Source organism: Protopterus annectens, chromosome 9.part0, assembly GCF_019279795.1.
Source record: "Protopterus annectens isolate FY-2018-M chromosome 9.part0, PAN1.0, whole genome shotgun sequence".
NCBI lineage: Eukaryota > Metazoa > Chordata > Ceratodontiformes > Protopteridae > Protopterus > Protopterus annectens.
Window position 1 is genome coordinate 283,919,709 of NC_056743.1, and position 12,219 is coordinate 283,931,927.

Below are 12,219 nucleotides of genomic sequence, written 5' to 3' on the forward strand. Positions count from 1 at the left end.
TTCAAAAACTCGACATGTCATAGTTGTCCCATCCCACCGCCCGCTACATACTACCTACACAAACAAACTAAATAAACCACATACATGCACTAACCAAAACCCTACTTCTAACCCTACACTAAATCTTGCATATACCACCATGTATGCACTTAACTTAACCCGCACCCTAACCCTAAGGTCCGTCACTATCGCATACTTACCTTAAAAAGCTATACCCAAACAAACTAAATAATCCACACACATGCACTTAATAAAACCCTACTTCTAACCCTACACTAACTCTAACATACATTACCATCTATGCACTTACCTTAACCCCGCACCCTAACCCTAAGGTCCGTAACTATCGCACACTTACCTTATGAAGCTATACCGCAGAAGGGCCAACCATGACGATTCAATGTTTTAGATTTCGCGCTTTGGGACGATCGATATTTTTGCGGTTCGATGAAGACGTGTCAGCGTTTAATTGTTCGAGTTTTTAATATAGACTCAATTTTACAGCTTTTCTGCAAGCAGAATTCTTTATTATTAAATTTGATGTATTAAGTATTAAGTTATTTCGGAATAGTGTTATAGCTGTTTCCCTTTGCATTTAAATTTGAATTAAGGAAATTTGTTGTGGTCTAGGTTTTTGGAGCTAGAGTGGAAACACTGCAGTCATCATCTCTCTGGTCTTATCTGGGCCATCTTTTCCCCCAGATCAATAGTTTGGAAAGGCCTATACAAAAGAGAGGGAGACATAAAAAACATAGAGGAGTAGGAATGGTTAAGTACTGGTAGGAAGCATGATGGGACAAGACATTAGGCTGGGCATTCATATTGTGGGGCTTGCTTTCTGTTTGTACTGATAGGACTGCGATGTTCGATATTTTCCTGTGTGTGAGCTTGTGCTAAGCTGTGTGACTGCAGAAGCCTTTTTGTGTGTGTAAAAATTGTCCATTAGCTGCATAAGTAGCAATGTTGTTTAATTTTTCATGTGTATGCTTTGCTCAATTCTAGAGTGCTTTTTGTTCTAATCTGGGTTTGTCTTAGCCAGAGCTTCCTGTTTTTCTGATTTTTGGTGGTGTGTTACTTATTTTGCCTTCAGTCTGTTTTTTGCAGGGGTGCCCCTTGGTTGTTTCTTCTGCCCCATGGTGGCTGGTTACTGGTCATGGATTTAAGATATAATTCTGAAGGTAAGTTTTGTCTTGGGCACTGGCACATCATATGTGGCTTTCTTGGTCATCCTTCTGGGATATCTTTTAGGGCAGTGTCCCTCGTCAGCTGGACTAGCTTAACCTTGGGTCAGACGGGTTTAGTATTATTGGTCATTCTTGGCCTTTGCTCTATGGGTATACTATGAGCCAATGTTCTGAAGCATAAGGTTGCTGTTTAAAAAAAAAATAACAGGGCAAGAAGAATTTTCTGCCAGCACAAGGAAAGGGGTGTTAACAGAGGAGTGCATGAAGACATTTGTGTTAGCAAGTGCTGCTCAATGTTGCTAACAGCTTCCCACCTTTCCATAGATTATATCTTGTACATGGTAGTTTGCTTAAGTTTAATGTATTTCTGGTCACCCAGCCTAATCTTCATTTAATTCTAATTTTGTTCTATTCTTTATAAAACCAGAAAGGTGGGGATTAGTTAGGGCATTTTATGAATAGGCATAACTGGGGAGTGTGGTGCTCATTACTCTAGAAATCCAGGGTAGTTTACTTCCCTTTGTGCCATTTACTTTTTTTTTATTACTAATATTTTGTAGGGATTCCTTATTATTCAGGAATGTCCTGGTTTGTGGGTAAGAGATTAGTTGCCAGATATGTGGAAATGACGACTTGTATACATATAATGGGTTATTAAATATTTTTGGTAAATAATGTAGCTTCAGAGTATATGGATATTTATTTATACATATATGTTCTATAATTATTATAAAAACACACGTATATAAAAAATTGACAGTGAATTGCTCGGTATTATAACCATGGTTTTACTGCTTATCTAGATGAATGGTGGTCTGCTGGTGTATAATAAGGCAGCAGTTAACCGCATAATAATCAAATACCCAGCTGTCAATAAAACTGGGCTTGTTCAGTTGGTCATGGTTATGGAGAATGGGCACAGAGGGCAAGCCACTTGATAAGGACTGGATAGGTGATCAGGGTGGGCAGTCTGGCATGCTGCCTGGTCAAATTCTGTTTGGTATACTGAGGCCTCAAAGTGGTTACTTATTGTTCCTATGTTTTGGGTTATCAAACAATGTTTGTTTACTGATGGTTCCCTCTATATCACAGATAGGTTATTTGATATTTAATAAACTGGTTGCATTGTCAGTGAAGCATGTGCTGTATTTATAGGGGTACAAAGTGAGATCAGGAGAGAAAAACATTAGAATTTTTTTTTTTGTAATAGTGGTAGTAATTCATATGAGAAGTTAGGTCTCCCCATAATTTCACAAAATATTTTATCAGGTCTCCAGTCATAACCTTGTTATTCTGTCTTCAAGAAATAGATGTCAAGAAATTTTACCTCAAGAGTGAATTTTCACAACACTCATGTCAACAATGCAATGCAGTCTAATTAAGATCAGAAATCTTATCATTATCTTCTGTACTGTGCATTGGGATCAATATGTGTGATCAAATAATATATTATTGCATTGAAAGATCTTTTCACTATGATTTTCATTCTCTGCCTGATTATACCATGTAGACCATTTTCATCAAAAGAATTGATGAAAAAAGCTTTTCTAAAGTACTCCAGGCAAACCTGTCCTGTGAGCAAAGAATGGAAAAAAAATAGAACTGTCTAAAATATATCTATAAGGTACACAAGATAAGAACGACATTGTTGATTTATCAAGTTATACTTATGAACACACCAGATTCATATACTCTATATCCAGCTGAATTTATTTATTGTTGTCAGCTGAGCTGAGTCACAAAACATACCAGACTGACTTTGCAACCTTTTATTATATAACAGTCAAGGACAACCAGTAGTGATGCCACAATAATTCATTTAAAACATGTCAACAAATGCCATCAAACCATTACCTCAAGCCAGTTGGTATATACCCGCCTGTTCCAGCTGCCACTTCAAAGAAAACTGGATGTGTATTTCTGCTACCTCAAACCTGGTGGCAAACCCATTTAACTCATACTTACAAGCCACATACCCCTTGACTTGGCCACTGTTAAAATCTGGGTCCAACTTGAGGAGAGTTGAGGCCGCTGAACAAGAATAGGGGGAACACAAGGAGGTGAAGCAGTAAGAGCACCGCCTGGCCATGCGTGAAGGGTTGGTAGGGAGGGACAACGTGCCTGCTGATGGAGTCTGTAGGCAAGAATAGCTGTACTTCCCTTACATACAGAATGCTCATCTGCACTCGTCCCCCTATGATGATGCGTGCTCACGGACAACAGACCATTACTGTGGCAAGTTGTAGTCTACTGAGCTGAGTCATAAAACACACCAGACTGACTTTGCAATATTTTGTTATATAACAAACAAGGACAACCAGTAGTGATGCCATAAGTAATTCATATGCAGCATATCAATAAATTTTGAAAAACTTTTGAATAACAGCAACCATATCCAAATTAAACAAATCAAAACCCATGTTATTTAAATGAACAATGCCCAAATCATAGAAATCAGGCTCCAGTCTGTCAATATCACTCTGCTTAGTCACCTGAAAACCAATTTGGCTAGCAGCTCACTTGACTCTATGGTTGATAAAACACCTCACTCTCTCAATGGCACTAGGTGATCTAGTGCCTTTCCAGTACAGTCTAGGGATGATGTTGGACCAAAAGAAAGATACCTTCAGATATAGCTGCCACAAGTGGTCTATATAATACAAGATTCTGACCAATAATATCTTCTTATGGGCTTGACCCAGATCATTTCTCCTGAGGTGAATTATCACAATGCTGGGCAAGGCTTCTTTCATTGCAAACTTATTCCATATTTCCCAAAACTGAAACCAACTAAGACCAGAGAAACCTAATGAATGAACTGTCCATCAGTTGCTATCAAAAGAACTTGTGTGACCAGCCAGGTGTGCTAAGGCTTGGATGGATGCTCTCTGAATAAAGGAATGGACCAAGAGCCAAATAACCTCCTTCCCTGCTACAGAAATAAAAATGAATGCCTGATGTATGACAAAAAGGCATCAGAGACCCACCTTCTGGTTCTTTGAACATCCTGCACAGATTGCCCTTCCATGGCCAAATCTGAGGTGTGACCTATACAAAAGGAATGACAGGAGTATCCTTGTGGGTGAATTTCTTTCCCTGCCATGGCCTGACAAAGAAATGTGTTAATCTCTGATAGATTAAAATGCCTGCCTGAGGCCCATAAGAAGACCAAGCCCAAACTTTTCTCTACAGGCATAATATTAAATAGCAAACTAACACAATGTCTTGTCTAGTTGCACCTGCTGACTTTTACCACCCTGATCAGTCTTGGATTTCTTTAACCAAATCATTACAAACTCCCTGTGGATGACAAGATACTCCCAACAAAAGAAAAGGAGAAGTTCATTGGCCGGGAACATGCCAGCATACAAAGAGGTGAACAAAGTAACTACAGAAATAAACACGTGAAATTCACCAATGGTCCTGTAAAGACCTTGAATACCAAGAAGAAGCAGTTGTCTCCCAATAGGTTTTCCAGAATTCTGGGAATGTCCATACATGTTTAGGCCGTAAGTATCCTCCCATAACCCAATGCCCTGACATAGCCTGAAGGCCCAAAAAATGTTCCAACCATCCCGAAGGTCTCAGGTGTACTCTGAGAGTTTTAGTTGAATTCCCCACTGTGGAGATAGCCATTAAAAATTGTAGCAAAATCTGTACAACCCATGGCCTGGGACCACAGATCAAAGGCCTGTAAAGTCTGGAAAACCTGGAGAGATGATGAGTAAGCTTTCTCTAGTGTTGCTGGCCCAAGAATTTTCCCAAAACTGATAATGCTAGCCTTCTCCAATTAACATGACTTCAGAAGGAACTGTGGAACCCTTTGGATCTGAATGCTTGGCCAAGAGGTGAAACCTGACAAAATGAATTGGGAATGACTGTCAGCTATAGGATTAAGATGACCAGAGGCATGGGCACATGAAAATGACAAATTAATCTGTAAACTCAGCAAACCTAAAAGCCTGATGACTGAGTGGATCCACCTGGACCTGAAAGAATGTTTTTTGAGACTGTGAACCACTCCAATGTTAACTGAACGAAACATTTTCCTCGTGTCATGTAATCTCTCTCTCTCCATACTAACAATGCCTCCCAAATGGAAACAATTTCTAGAAACATGATGTCCCTCCTACTCTCCATGGACCAACTTTCCAGTCACCTATTAGCAAACAGCTACCCAAAAAATAAGCCCCATGCGAGATCCCCTAGCCACAGCAGTAAAAAGCTCAAGGATGGTGGCTGTATTCCAAGGGGACTGCCAAAAGAAACTCCATTAAACTGGCTCAGTATGAATGTAAAACATAACCAAAAGTCCTCTTTAACCTGTTTGGTCAACCTCACCAGATAGTGCTTGGGCCTATTTCTTTCAACAATCAGACGGACCAAAGAAAGGTTCTGCCTGTTGAAACCACCCTACAAGCAAAATTCATCACACTATGTTATTGCATAATGTCTCCTACCTGTACTTTGCTGGAAGACAAAAATCTCCAAAGTAACTGCCGGACTTCTTGAAGTTTGGGCAGAGGAAGCTTGAAGGAGTTATCAGTGGTGTCTATATCTAAGCCCAAGAAAGTCAGGACTAGGCTGAGTCCCTCTGGCTTTTCCTCAGCCAAGGGTATCCACAACTCTCTGCAAAGCTGCTTGAAAATGAACATCCCTTCCAAAGCACCATCCTAACCCTCCCCCACTATCAACAAATCATCTAGGTAGTATACTGCTGACTGGCAGGGGGCCCATTCTTGCTAACAACAATGTAAAGCTGTGTTAAATATTTCAAATGTTGCACAAATCACAGCACACTCCATTGGCACTGCAGTGTCAAAAATATCTTAACATTGAACTGAAAACCTAAATAAGGCCAATCCTCTTGTCTCACAGGGAGAAGACAGAAAGTAGACTGCATATTAATCTTACAGAGACAGGGATCCGTATAGCCTATAATGACCTCTACCGCCTGATCCAAAGAGTAGTAGTGTACTTTGGTCAGCATTGTGTCAATAAAATCATTTTATTGTATCCACTTCAACTTAAGCACTTTCGTCCTGTTACAGGTTACAAGGACTTCATCAGAGTTCTGATGAAGTCCTTGTAACCTGTAACAGGACGAAAGTGCTTAACTTGAAGTGGATACAATAAACTGGTTGTCGTGTTCTCTTGGTTGTTTCTTGTTTTTTTATCTGGTCTGCTTTTGGTTAAGATGTTGTGTGCCAATAAAATCATTGGCTGCCCCCCCCCCCCACACACACACACTGGGTGAGCTAAGTTATGAATCGATCTGAACTCAACTTCCTGTTTCTTGGGAACCAGGCTGATAGGGGAAATTTTAAATAAAAACCACAGAGGGGATGAGAAGTGGCCAATTATCCCTCCAGCTCATCGCTCTTTCTCTATTAACCTACCAGAAATGTGTTCATGTCCTTTGAGGGATGACAAACTGTTGACTAACATGGACTCTAACAGGGCTGTGGAGTGGACTGGAAAGCCTATGGTAAAAGCTTTAATAAGGTTGACTGCTGCCTTTTGATCCAGGTAATCTGACAGCAAATAGGATAACTTATCTAGCCAAGTGGGGAATAAGCCTGCTGTGACATGTTCAGGTACCCTCCCAAAGCACACACACCCTCCCCATGTCCACAAAAAGGTGGCTTGACACAAATGGAAGAGTTGCATTCATTACCAATTTCTCCACCTGTCTGAGATGTAGAAAAATTCCACCTGTCCTTAGGCAACAAGCCCTAACATTATGGGAAAAGAATTACCCATCACTCATCTGAACACAAGTGGTTATATTTTCAAGTGGACCGGACACATTTTCCCTGATTGAATGTCCAGGAAACCCTTGAATCATTTGTATTAGCAGTCTCTCTGTCAATGCCCATAGGTACCTTCTTGTCCATCATGGCACTGAACCATATGTCAGAGTACCTTGACTCCCACCTGAGGGAACTATTGAGGGCTTTCAGCTTCCTGAAGTGCTGATCATATTTCAACCACTCAAAACCCCCTTTCACATGGTGGGCTTCCCTTATGGCTACAAAGTAAGCTAATAAAGGAAGTGCTTGGGTAGGATCCTTCTCAGTAATTATGCCCATAAATACCACAAAAGCCAGAGTCCAAGTATCCCAGTTCTTCACAGGTGGCCTTGCTGATGCCTTCTTCCCAATGGCCACTAAAGCTGCCATCAAGTCTTTGTTGGATGTGTTATCAGCGTTGAGTATGCATTTTATACCCTTATTATCTAGTAGATTGACGATATCTACAAACACCCCTTTATATAATTTTACCTTTTACCTTATAGGGAAGATGTGCTGTGATATGAGAGCCAGGTGATTTAGGATATGTGAAGCCAAGGATAGCTATGGGGGACAAGAAACGGGGAACGCACTCATCTGACTGGAGTGGGACCTCCCTCTCTGAACCCATGACCTCCTCAGACCCCCTATACAAGTTGGATAAAGGTAACTGCACTACCTGGTCAACATCAGTACCTGTTCCCACTCCAGGACCCAAAGGTTTAGAGGCAGCAAAGTTTCTCTCTGAAGCTAAGTCAAACAGCCTAACTCTACCCTCTTCAAACAAAGAATGTATAAAATCCTCTAAACAGTTATCAGCAGATTGATCCCTACCACTGACAGATTCTGCAGGCAAGAACAGCTACACTTCCTTTAAATGGGGAGGGCTTGCCTCCACCCTCCCCCGATGATGACTCACACTCATGGACTACAGGCCATTACCATGGTAAATCATCGTTAATATGTACATTCTGCTAATCAGCTAATATACTGTAAAACTGTGCCAGGTTTATCTGTATAGCACTGGAAGCTGCTGTATATGAAACTAATTTATGTCAAGTGCTTAACTGACTATGTTATTTTATGCCATGCTACATGTATTCAACGTCTATCAACTGTATGTCAAACATTATATGACAAATTATAACTTTAATCATTCTCCTTACTACCTTGTGTCTGGATAATGGCTGAAAATGGTTCTTTGACCAGTCTTACCACCAATTTAAGAAAAGAATAAATAAGTTAATATGCGCTGTACTTATTTTATTTTAAGGCAATAATTACAACAGCTTAGCATGTTTTACAAATATAATGTAAAGTAGTGTTTTACATTTCGCTATAAGCATTAAGGCCGATATGTCTATTTTCATACTTATAATGAATAAAGAGGACCAGTGGAGTGAATGCCCAACGGAACAACAAGCTCAAAGATAAATAGTTAAAAACAAACACCGCTGAGCAAAACAATGGAGGATTGCAGTCTCATTTAAATCACAAGTAGCTCCTAAATCCAATAGCCAATGATGTAAATAATCCAAGTGCAGGCGAGGTATGTAAAAAGCAGGTTTATTAATAAAAGAGGTGGCGCTTTCATGAGCTTCTTCAGACCTATACAACTAAACTGTCTGTAAACATCAGTTTAAAAGCCAAAATGGCCAAAATCCTGTCCATTATTTAAAGGTACATGGCTCATTAAAAATATCATGTAAAAAAGTCATATATAAAATTCCTATACACCATCATAAAACAGTACAGCATTTCAAAACAAAGCCATTCATATTCATATCCATTATTGGAATAAATAAATCAAAAGTATGTGTGACAGATGGGGGGGGGGGGATTTTAGTAACATAACTATCAAAACATTGACAGAGCATCTATGCATATAAAGGTTCAAAAAGACCCTACTGGCCACAAAGTAAAAAATCTTCATAGCCTCTTAACATCTTTTGGACAATAACCTTCTTGATTTCAGCAAAGGTCAGGGGAACCCTTCCATTGAGACCTGGGGTGATATCTGCCCTAAACTTAATAATCCAATGGATTTCCCTGGTCTCTGTATAATTGTTAATGTCCCCTCTCCTGTATGTCCTTGAGATCTGTTCCAAGATCCTGAACTTAAAGCGATGCTCTTGACCTTTGTCATTAGTGTGTTTGGATAGTGCATTATGTGTAGTACCTCTCCTTGTGTGGTATACATGCACACGAATCCTATCGCTCAGTGTGCTATTGGTCTTGCCTACATAGTAGGCTGGACAGACTGTGCAGCAGGCTAGGTAAACTACATCTCTGGACATACCATTGCCGCTCGTCCTGATGTAGTAAATACCGAACCATATGGATATCGGAAGACAGGGTCGGTTTCTATATATGAACAAAATTGCATTTGTCGCATGTGGTCATGTAGGGACCCAACAAAGCAGGTGGATCATTATGGACCCTTGGGTAGCAGAGCAAACTCTTTAAGTTCTTTTTATTCCGTAAGCGAATCTAGGTCAGTACCTGTAAGGCTCTTAATAGTTGGGTCAACTGATAAAACGTGCCAATGCTTAGAGAAAATATCTTTAAGTGTACCTACATCCCTGGTGTAAAAATGGGAAATGCAATTCCATTGTCCATATTTGAACCGCCCTCTTGGCTATCCAAGCCATCACTGGCCTCTCCAGCGTATATTTCAACAGCACCATCTGAGAAATATGGTTTCGCTCTGTCTATCCTCAGATCTGCAATGCCCGCCATCCCTCTGGAGATATCTAAGTGGTCATAGCCACGTTCCCTCAATTTGCTGCTAAGGTCTCCTAATTCACTTGCCAGATGACTGTCTAGGGGTGTATATCTAGACATCCGCATTGATTGTCCCTTCACTATGTTCTTGTATACATAGCCAGGATGCATGCTCGAGCGATGCAGCAGTGTATGCCTATAGCAGGTCATGCGATAAACGCCCGTGTTGACTATCCCACAGGGTAATTTATCAACAAAGACATCTAAAAAGGAATAGTGGTCTTGACCAATCCATAGTAAACTTCAGAAAGGTGACAGACATGTTGATCTGTGTAAAAGGACTCTAATTGTATTGTAGAGCCACTCCACACAAGGAAGAGATCATCCACAAAACGCCTATAGAATGGTACTGACTCCTGAAACAAACTATTCTGAAACAAGAAGCTATGTTCCCACTCTGCCATCACCAAGTTGGCGTAGCTATTGGCACAGGAAGTGCCCATAGCTACGCCATCCTTCTACAGAAAAATCTTGTCATGGAAACAAAAAGATTGGATTCTAAAATAATAGCCAACAACATAAGAATCAAATCAACATCATACTTCAGAGGAGGTCGGTTCTCCTCAGATATGCACCTACCATTGCTCTACCTTCCTCATTGGGTATAACCGTAAATAAGGACTGAGCGTCCATGGTGACCCATATGAGGTCTTCAATTCCAGAACAAGTGTTGATATATTGGTAGAAATCCAACAAAACTGTCTGGTATCCTTAAGAATGAACCTATTGGCATCAACCAATGGTCTGAGTTGTGCCTCAACAAAAAGTGACAGGGGTTCAGTTGACCACCCTCTCCCTGCAACTATGGGTCTAAGAGGTGGACGTAGTGAATCCTTATGGATCTTTGGGAGACCCTGAATGGTAGGTAATAGGGGATGAACCACATTGAAAAATTCATATAGAGAAGTATCAATAACACCATTATCAAAAGACCAAATAATATGGAGCGTATGCTCTCAATGATGCTGTCCACCCTATCATTGGTAATAGGAACATAAAACTTGTCATCAGCCAACATTAGTAGCATATCATTATTATACCTGTCCATGTCAAAAACTACAATCCCACCTCCTTTGTCTGCGGGTGGGATAATAATCTCCCTGTTGTTACGTAGGGAGTCCAAGGCCCTACGTTGTATAAGGCTGAGGTTATATTTCCTTCTCCTGTTGCCAGATTCTGACCCATTCAACCTATATATCTCATCTTCTACCAGTTTGCTATATGCAACCAGAGGGTGTATCGGAGGGAGGAATGTACTAGGTGTCCTAAACACAGTGGTATTAGCCTTCATCTCTGTGCTGTTGAAGAAAACCTTCAGGGACAAATTCCTGACAAAAAGCTTAAAGTCTCTTAATGTCTCTTCGTATCTACTATCTGAGGTTGGAATAAAAGTGAGACCCTTAGAGAGGACTTGTGACTCATGTTCAGTCAAAACATGACTAGACAAATTGAACACGAGTCCTAATGCTTCCCCTCCCACATTTTCTTGATTGTCCGGTTGGATGGACGATCCGGCGAAAGTTTCCTCTTGTACCTCCCCTTGGCATTCTGGAACGACTTCTCCTCGTTCGTAGGCACCCTGATGGGAAAAGGGTGTCTGCCATCCCTCTGGAGGGGAGAATGGTGAAAAGTGGAATCCAACAGCAACATTGGCCCAGCCATCCCCACAGACCAAGTTGGTCGTGCAGGTACCGTTGCCAACGCTGTACCCATCGGAACGGACTCTGTGCTGGAGCCGACAGCTACCACCGACTTGGATGCCAATGCTGATTCAGTAAGAAGGGCTGAATCTTTAGTCAGCAGGGCTGAACCAACTGTCCCGCCTCTTGAACCAGTCGTTAGGAGGAAAGTTTCCTCCTATGCATCGAGTAGAGATCCTGATGGACGGGATCCCATTTCCCCCTTGGATTCCACTTTTCACCATTCTCCCCTCCAGAGGGATGGCAGACACCCTTTTCCCATCAGGGTGCCTACGAACGAGGAGAAGTCGTTCCAGAATGCCAAGGGGAGGTACAAGAGGAAACTTTCGCCGGATCGTCCATCCAACCGGACAATCAAGAAAATGTGGGAGGGGAAGCATTAGGACTCGTGTTCAATTTGTCTAGTCATGTTTTGACTGAACATGAGTCACAAGTCCTCTCTAAGGGTCTCACTTTTATTCCAACCTCAGATAGTAGATACGAAGAGACATTAAGAGACTTTAAGCTTTTTGTCAGGAATTTGTCCCTGAAGGTTTTCTTCAACAGCACAGAGATGAAGGCTAATACCACTGTGTTTAGGACACCTAGTACATTCCTCCCTCCGATACACCCTCTGGTTGCGGCATATAGCAAACTGGTAGAAGATGAGATATATAGGTTGAATGGGTCAGAATCTGGCAACAGGAGAAGGAAATATAACCTCAGCCTTATACAACGTGGGGCCTTGGACTCCCTACGTAACAACAGGGAGATTATTAT

General features: G+C 41.2%; 1 protein-coding gene across 6 annotated transcripts in view; it reads right to left on the minus strand.

Annotated features, from left to right (window-relative positions):
- The window catches only part of ABCC8 (ATP binding cassette subfamily C member 8), a 2,552,355-nt gene that overhangs the window by 1,034,486 nt on the left and 1,505,650 nt on the right, over positions 1-12,219 (minus strand). The gene's annotated exons all lie outside the window — the stretch shown is intronic.